This window comes from Podarcis pityusensis (genome assembly GCF_964106645.2).
Source record: "Podarcis pityusensis genome assembly, chromosome: 5".
NCBI lineage: Eukaryota > Metazoa > Chordata > Lepidosauria > Squamata > Lacertidae > Podarcis > Podarcis pityusensis.
Window position 1 is genome coordinate 62427801 of NC_138032.1, and position 7329 is coordinate 62435129.

Sequence of the window (7329 nt, forward strand, 5' to 3'; positions counted from 1 at the left end):
TAACTAGCATGGAAAACAAAGGTGAGAAACAACATTAAAATAAAAGCACACTAATTAGCCAACTTTGCTTTTCTGTTCTGTTACTATAAGAAAAATAAGCTTTCAGCTCCCTTTTTGTATCAGAAACCCACTAAGTTTCCCCATCCTGGCATATTAGTACAGCATATGCCAGTCACACTCAACTTAATTCACAGACTAAATTCCAGTCTATTGAAAAGCTCAATAGCTACAAAGTTCTCCAACACTGTCACAGCAAATTTCCCCAAAGGCAAGAAATTAATGGGTTTTGATCCTTTCACAAATATAACCAAGACAAAACTCAAATGAGTCAAGTATATTCTCATGCCAGACATTAGGGCAGGGAGAGCAGCAAAAGGGAAGAAAGAGAGAAAGAGAGAGAGAGAGAGAGAGAGAGAGAGAGAGAGAGAGAGAGAGAAAGTCAAGCAAGCATAAACAGGGCCAGTTTTTCCAGTGGGTTACAATAACTTTTAAATACCATAATAAATGGGAACAGTCAAACCAACAATCATGTTATTAGAATATGGCAGCAGAGAGAGGTAGAACTGCAGTTTGTATTCTAACCCATTTATGAGATACGAAAGAAATGGGTGGAGGTAAACAAGAAGAAACTTGTGTGTCTGTAGGGTGGTCCCGCCTCATTCTTTAAGAACATTCATTATATTGTGTGTGAATATGAAATCCTGACACTTTTTTTTTTTTAAGTGCAAAACTCACAGCGACATCAAAAGTGGAAGATTTTCATTATAACTGGCTTACAACAAATCACAAACCTCACATCTGTTATACCCCATGTGATCTGCCATGTTGTTTCAATGCTCTGAACTGCACCACTGTTAGATAGGGGAAATTAGGAGTAACAAAGGGCACGTTCTACAAAATCACCACTTGTGATTTTGTTTATTTTAAAAAATACCCTGTTAAGATTTGAGGGAGCATGTGGTGAGCTTCTATATGTGCAGTGGGATTTATGATTACCATTTTGAACATGGTTCCTTTTGCTACTAACCTAAGTAGCTACACCACAAATTGAAGGGGAACTTCAAGAAGTGCATCCAAGAGAAAATCCCTGGTCCAGTTTTATCACACGATTAACTGTTTGTCTAGATTAAGGGTTGGAACCCTATGGCCCTCTGAACTCCATCACTCAACTCCAGCTCTCATCAGCCCCAGCTAGCATGGCCAATCATCAGGGATGATAGAAGCTGTAGTTCAGCAACATCTATAGGGTCACAGGTTCCTTCCATCCACTGGTCTAGATCATGCCTCAGACATGAATGGAAGACTTTTGCAGGTATCATTCAGAGTTTTGAGTTTAGCAACTTTCCCGTGCATGGTCTTCTAGGTCACAAGAATCCCAACATTCCTGGACTGACACAGCCCTGGCCCATTTTTTTAAAAAATCCCACATAGAGTGGTCCCATCACTGCAGCCACAGGAAGGTAGCAACATACATGTCATTGCCACAACACCTCTCTCGGTGATAAAGTTCCAGGATGCCCCCAGAAAAATGTGAGCAGGGCTTCCAGAAACTCACATCTCAGCATGGCCAATATATGTGAAATAATAACCTCCTTCACTTTCTAAAAAAATATGAACTAGGATAAAGCACCTGGAGCACAAGGTTAATAATGGTGCTAAAGGTATTGATAAACCTCTGACTGTTGAAAGCTGGGAAACAGAGGAGAATTGTGTACTTGTTTATTGGGCTTACTGTAAAGAATCTTCCTTTGTAGCCGCAGAGGTTGGGAACTGCAGCCACATGACATCAGGTGATTGACAGTTGGGAAGCCCCACCCACTGATCAATGTAGCTCACAGAGGGTTGGCCAGCTGTGAATCCAGTCCTCTGGTCAGTTCCAATTTCCCATCCCTGCTGTAAAATAACAGTAAATCTGGCATACCAGTAGTGGTATAACTAGGTGATTATCACATTTTTATTTTTGCTGTCGTTAACACTAACCCCTATCTAGCAGAACTTGCACAGCACTTCATTCCCACATGATGGATTGGAATGGGGACCACTCACCCTTGTTGCAAGGAAAGGGGGAAATTGTCATGCTGTCTGGAACTTTAAACACACACACACCATAAGGACTTCAGCACTGGCTATGCAAAGCAAGGGAGCGACAGCCATAAACGAACAATGAAAAATCCAAGCCAAGAACAGTAACATAAACAATTATGTTATTTATTTATATCCAACCTTTCCCCCTGAAATTGACTTAAGGTGGCTTACAGTTAAAATAGAAACAACGGGGGCAGTTAGAAAAATACAGCAGTTTACCCTTTCAAAGCACCACTGGATGAGCATTCCAACACCGAAGTATGCCACTCAATACTAACCACTGAAAATAAAGTGCAGGGGATGCCAGTGTGCTCATGTCCTGCTTTGGGTCTTCCCATAGGCATCTGGTTGGCCACTGTGAGCACAGAATGCTGGGCTAGATGGGTCTTTGTTCCGGTCCAGTAGGGCTCTTCACACGTTCTTTAGTAGCATACCAGTTCATAGTCACTGGGGTCATTTTTAAGACTGAAAAATTGGAGTTCACAAAATGATAGGCACATGAAGGGGAAAGTTGTGTGCAGCCATCGTTTATGGCAACATAGACCACAGCTAACAGATGCCACAAGCAATGCATTTGCAAGGTGGCAGAAGAACTGCATTTCCCCAGCTATAAAGCACATCACATCCACCAATGGCGAGGGAAATGTGTTGTCTCTGCAAACATTGAAAGGAGATTCTGGATTGTCTACAATGAATAGGTAATAGTGGCATATTTAATGCATCAAGAGCAACCTGAAAATGTCCTTTGGGGAAACTATTTGTAATTTTGCCTCTTGGTGAAGTACAGCTGTAAACAGCTGGGAGCTGTCTAAACAGACACAAACTGAAAGGAGGTTTAGCACCGTACAATAGACTCTGTAACCACATTTACCAAGCAATAAAGTCCACTGGAGCAAATGAATTTACTCTCAGGAAGGTAGTTACGCATGGCGCTCATAATTTAGCAGCTAGCCTCTTGAAATTAGGAAGAATTACACTGTCTGACATGTTCAGTTATTTATGTTCATCTTTCATGGTTCCCTTTCAAGAATTAGAAATGGCCACAACCAAAGGTGACATATCAGATGGATCATGTTAAATAAGTTTTTCTTCTTAAGGTGACAGGATGGGTTTTGCTGTCACACCAAGGAACTGGCTGTCATATTTGGCTCCAAGATAAAGGCTGATTTTGTAACACTAGGGAAGAACTTTCAGAGTCTCTTCTCTCAGGTGTCCGCATAAATACTGGATATTGCAAAGCTGCACAAACAAACTTGAACTGACATTGCTCATTTTAGACAGGTTTTGTGCCATTGCTTTTAACAGATGCTTTGCAGATTTCTCTGTAAAATATGCCATTACAACAAACACAAGTTTTGCTGATGTTCAATTACGGTACATTCCATCCCTTCCCCATACAATGGGCTTTGTAAAACAGATTTTAAGGGAATGACTAGGTCAAAAAGTCAGACCACCAAAAGAACCCACAGTTTAACCATAAGCAAAATGCACTGCCAAATTCATCCATTTTAGTTTAATCACAAACTGAACTAAGAATGCATGATAAAAACACACACACACACACACACGGAGTGTGACCTATTAAATGGATAGGATGATATTGAACAATATATGGCAGCTTTACAAGACAGTACTTCTAGAAGTGTCTACAAGTTCTTACTCATTATACTGAATAGAGCGCGTGAATGTACATGATTACCTTTTAAAGAAACAATTGAAATTCAACACATCGCATATTTAATGACAATCATGCTATAGTTTAAGTCTGACACAGATTTCACTTTTAAAAAAAGAAGTAGCGGCCCATTTTACATGGACTAATGTATGTGAATCGGTGCTCAATGAAGAGCATAGCTCAAATAGAGAAACTATTTTCAGTGCTGGGGGCTCAGTCATGAAACACATGAAGCACTAAGCATAGCACACATCTGAGCACATGCAGAGTTCCTTTCCCATGCTGCAGAACCAGCAGCACCATCTAAAACACATCTGGAAGGAGTTAAGCTACTGGATCAGGATGCACAACTACTAGGCAGGTATGAACCCGGGGGCAGTTGACCTCTTATAAATTAAGCAAGTGAAGTAAATTATCTGTGCTTAGATTAGAAAAGACAACTCTCACTCCAGGCTTGCAGCAAATGACTGCAGCTTACCGCAAACTAAATTAGTTAGCCTGCAATTGACACCACTTCAAACGGCACCACTCTTTCCCCCCCAAGTAGGAATTTTAACACAGTTCTCTGGAGATCTGCAGGGCGGGAGAGGGGGCTAAAGCATCACCGCCAAAAATAAAATGTATTCACTATGATTCTACAGGGTGTCATTCTTATGGGATGGAGAGGTGAACTGGCATTTCCCTCTTCCTTCCAAGCTAATTCCCAGTATGTAAATTCATTGGCAAGCCTTCGTTACTCTTGTGTAAGGAAGGGAACAGGAAGTCAGAGAGCCTCAGCTGCGTTTAGTACACTTCATAGCCCCCCACCCACCCCGATGCCATCGCCCAATGACCCGCAAGTTTGCCCTGGGTTTCCCCATCCCCATTTCAAAGGGACAAGGTATTTTTGTCCCCTGGCAGCACCAGCGGAGAGAAGTCGAAACTCAACCTGCGCCAGGCAAAGGCGGGTTCTCACGGCTCCGCGGAGGGATTTTTTATTTTTATTTTTTATTGGGGGGGGGGGCGGACATCGTTTTCACACACCCGCGCGACCCATTTACACGTGGACTCCTCTCTCTCCCCGTGACTAGAGGCAGCCAAACCCTGAGGGAAGCAGTTGGCGTCGACGACGCCCCCCATGCCAAACACCCCTTCCGTGGCTTCCCCTCGAAATTCCAGGTTCTTCCTTCCCTGGAAGAGAAATCTGGCTTCCTTCGGGGGGGGGCGGATGGGGAAGAGACCCCCAAAAAGAAAGACCCTTGACGCTCTTACCTCCTCAGGAGCCATGGAGAGCGGCGGTTCTTCAGCTCCTCTGTCTCTACGGCGGGAGACGGGCAGGCGGGCGAGGAGAGCAGCGGGGTCGGCTGCAGGTGTCGGAGCCCGCCGAGAAAGCGGGAGCCTCGCTCTCTCGCGCGCTCGCTTCACCCCGCCGTGCGAAGGCTGAAGGCTGCGGTACAGTCTGTCCCAGATAAATGCATTAACAGCAGCCACCTCATGATTCATTAATCAGTCCCAGTGACCAGAACCACAGAAAGCGGCGGGTGCTGGGCTTGGGGGAAAGGGGGGGGTGGGGACCAGAAGAGAGAGAGAGGGAAAGCGAAGGGCTCGGAGGAAACGCGAGCGTGGTCCCCGCCGGAACTCCGACGCGAGCGGAGTTCATTAATGGATTCATGACTCTCGCATTCTCCCGCCTTGGCGCTCAGCGGGAGGGGAAGAGCGTGCCGGCTGCTGCCCTCGCGCTTCGCCAGCCAGCTGGAGCGCGCGGCACTTGACGGCCGGCGCCCGGCGCGTGCCACACACACGCACGCACACCGGGGCGCCTCGCCTCTTCCTTTGCCCGGCTAAGGCTAGGGCGGGACCGGGCTGGGAAAAGGGGAGGAGCTTCGGGGGCAGGTGACTCCCTCGCAGGCGCCCTCGGCTCCTCCTGGGAAACGAGCGCAGAGCTTGGCTCTTGCGGGGGGGGGGGGGAGAAAGAAAGAAAAAGAGGGCAGCGCCTCGCACGCGATGCAAGCGCGGATTTGTCCAAGGTTCGTCAAGGGGGTGAAGCGAAATCGGGCGGCCAATCAGAGGCAGGATCGCGGTCAGCGAGGAAAGAGCGCGGAGTGTTAGGGTGCTTGCAAGTGAAGCGGCCCTCCAGATGTTGCTGGAGTCCGGCTCCCCTCAGTATCAGCCTGCGTGGCCAGTGGTCACCACACTTGGAGAGCCACAGGTTCTCCCATCTCTCTTTCCCGCCCTCAGGCACAGTGGCATAAAATAAGAATACGCTGCGTCAGGGAAACATCTGGGGGAAGTGTCCCTCACAGGGCATTGCTATGGGGGTGGGGTGTCTGTTCATACTTAAATCGGTGTTTTATTTATTTCACGAAAATTATATAACCACTTAATTGAAATAAAACCTCAAGGCGGTTAACAAAAAGAATTAAATTCTCAGTAAAATAAAAAGTTAGAACAGTTATTTAAAACATTTTTAAAAATGAAATTAAAGATAAACTGAAAACCAGATTAAAACACGGGTTTTGGATTGGCTTTCCTAAACAAAAATGTTTTAGCAGGAACCAGAAAGAATAAGTACAATGAAGGCACCTGCCTGATGTTGATAGATAGCAGTATTACTGAAACTATAATCCCATACATACGGGAATAAGCTCCATTGGACCAGTGGCGTAGCGTGGGGGTGCAGGGGGGGGCCGGCCGCACCAGGCACAACATCGGGGGGGGGCGCTCGCACTCGCAGCTCTCTGCCCCCTGCTAAAATCCACGGGTTAGGGGGCGCAAATTACTTGCCTTGCCCCGGGTGCTGACAACCCACGCTACGCCACTGCATTGGTCTCAATGTGGGATTTCATTTCAGAAATGTAGAAAACCTAATTTCAGAACTGAAATAGAAACTTTTATGAATCATGAGTGTATTATGGGATGGGGTTGCAGAATGTGTGTGGGAAGGTGGCCATGTTGCAAGATTGTTCCCCGTCCCCCAAAAGTGATGATTGGGCCCTGTTCCCAACAACAATGGCCAAACATGTCTTTCAGCATCTTATTCCTATGAGCACAGTTGAAGTGCTGGTGATGAGATTTAAGGCCCTACATAGTCTGGGCCATGTGGACCTTAAGGAACACCTTCTTCATGGGTACCACCTTCTTCTGTCTCAGATACATGGAAAAGATGGTCCTCCATGTCCCATCTATAAGAGAATTGTATTGTCCCACACTGTGAAAAAGCTCTCTGCTAGCTACATCCTTGCTGGTCTTTGGTGCTTAGTTAAGATGCTGGTTTTCCAGAAAGTATTTTCTTTTTCTTTTTGTAGGTTGTGTGTGGGGTATCCAGCAAGCAGGTCCCAGTGTCTTAGCTCCTATACAATTGGCACTCTGCCTTCTCTGCAACTTTGGTTGACCTAAGTTACAGTCCTATACACCCTTCCCACTACAGTCTGTGGGGCTTACTTCTGAGTAGACTTGCATACGATTGAGCTATAAAACTGTTGCAGTGCACTTAGGTAAAGATAAAGGTACCCCTGACCATTAGGTCCAGTTGCGAACGACTCTGGGGTTGCGGCGCTCATCTCGCTTTATTGGCCGAGGGAGCCGGCATA

At 46.0% G+C, this 7329-nt stretch overlaps 1 pseudogene across 2 annotated transcripts in view; it reads right to left on the bottom strand.

Moving 5' to 3' along the window:
- The window catches only part of LOC308477983 (heparan sulfate glucosamine 3-O-sulfotransferase 1 pseudogene), a 75749-nt pseudogene extending 70448 nt beyond the window's left edge, over positions 1 to 5301 (bottom strand). For both annotated transcript variants that reach the window (XR_013991649.1, XR_013991650.1), the window contains exon 1: positions 5012 to 5301. The product of XR_013991649.1 is annotated as a heparan sulfate glucosamine 3-O-sulfotransferase 1 pseudogene (transcript). The remainder of the gene's footprint in view (positions 1 to 5011) is intronic.
- Between the last annotated feature and the right edge of the window lie 2028 nt (positions 5302 to 7329).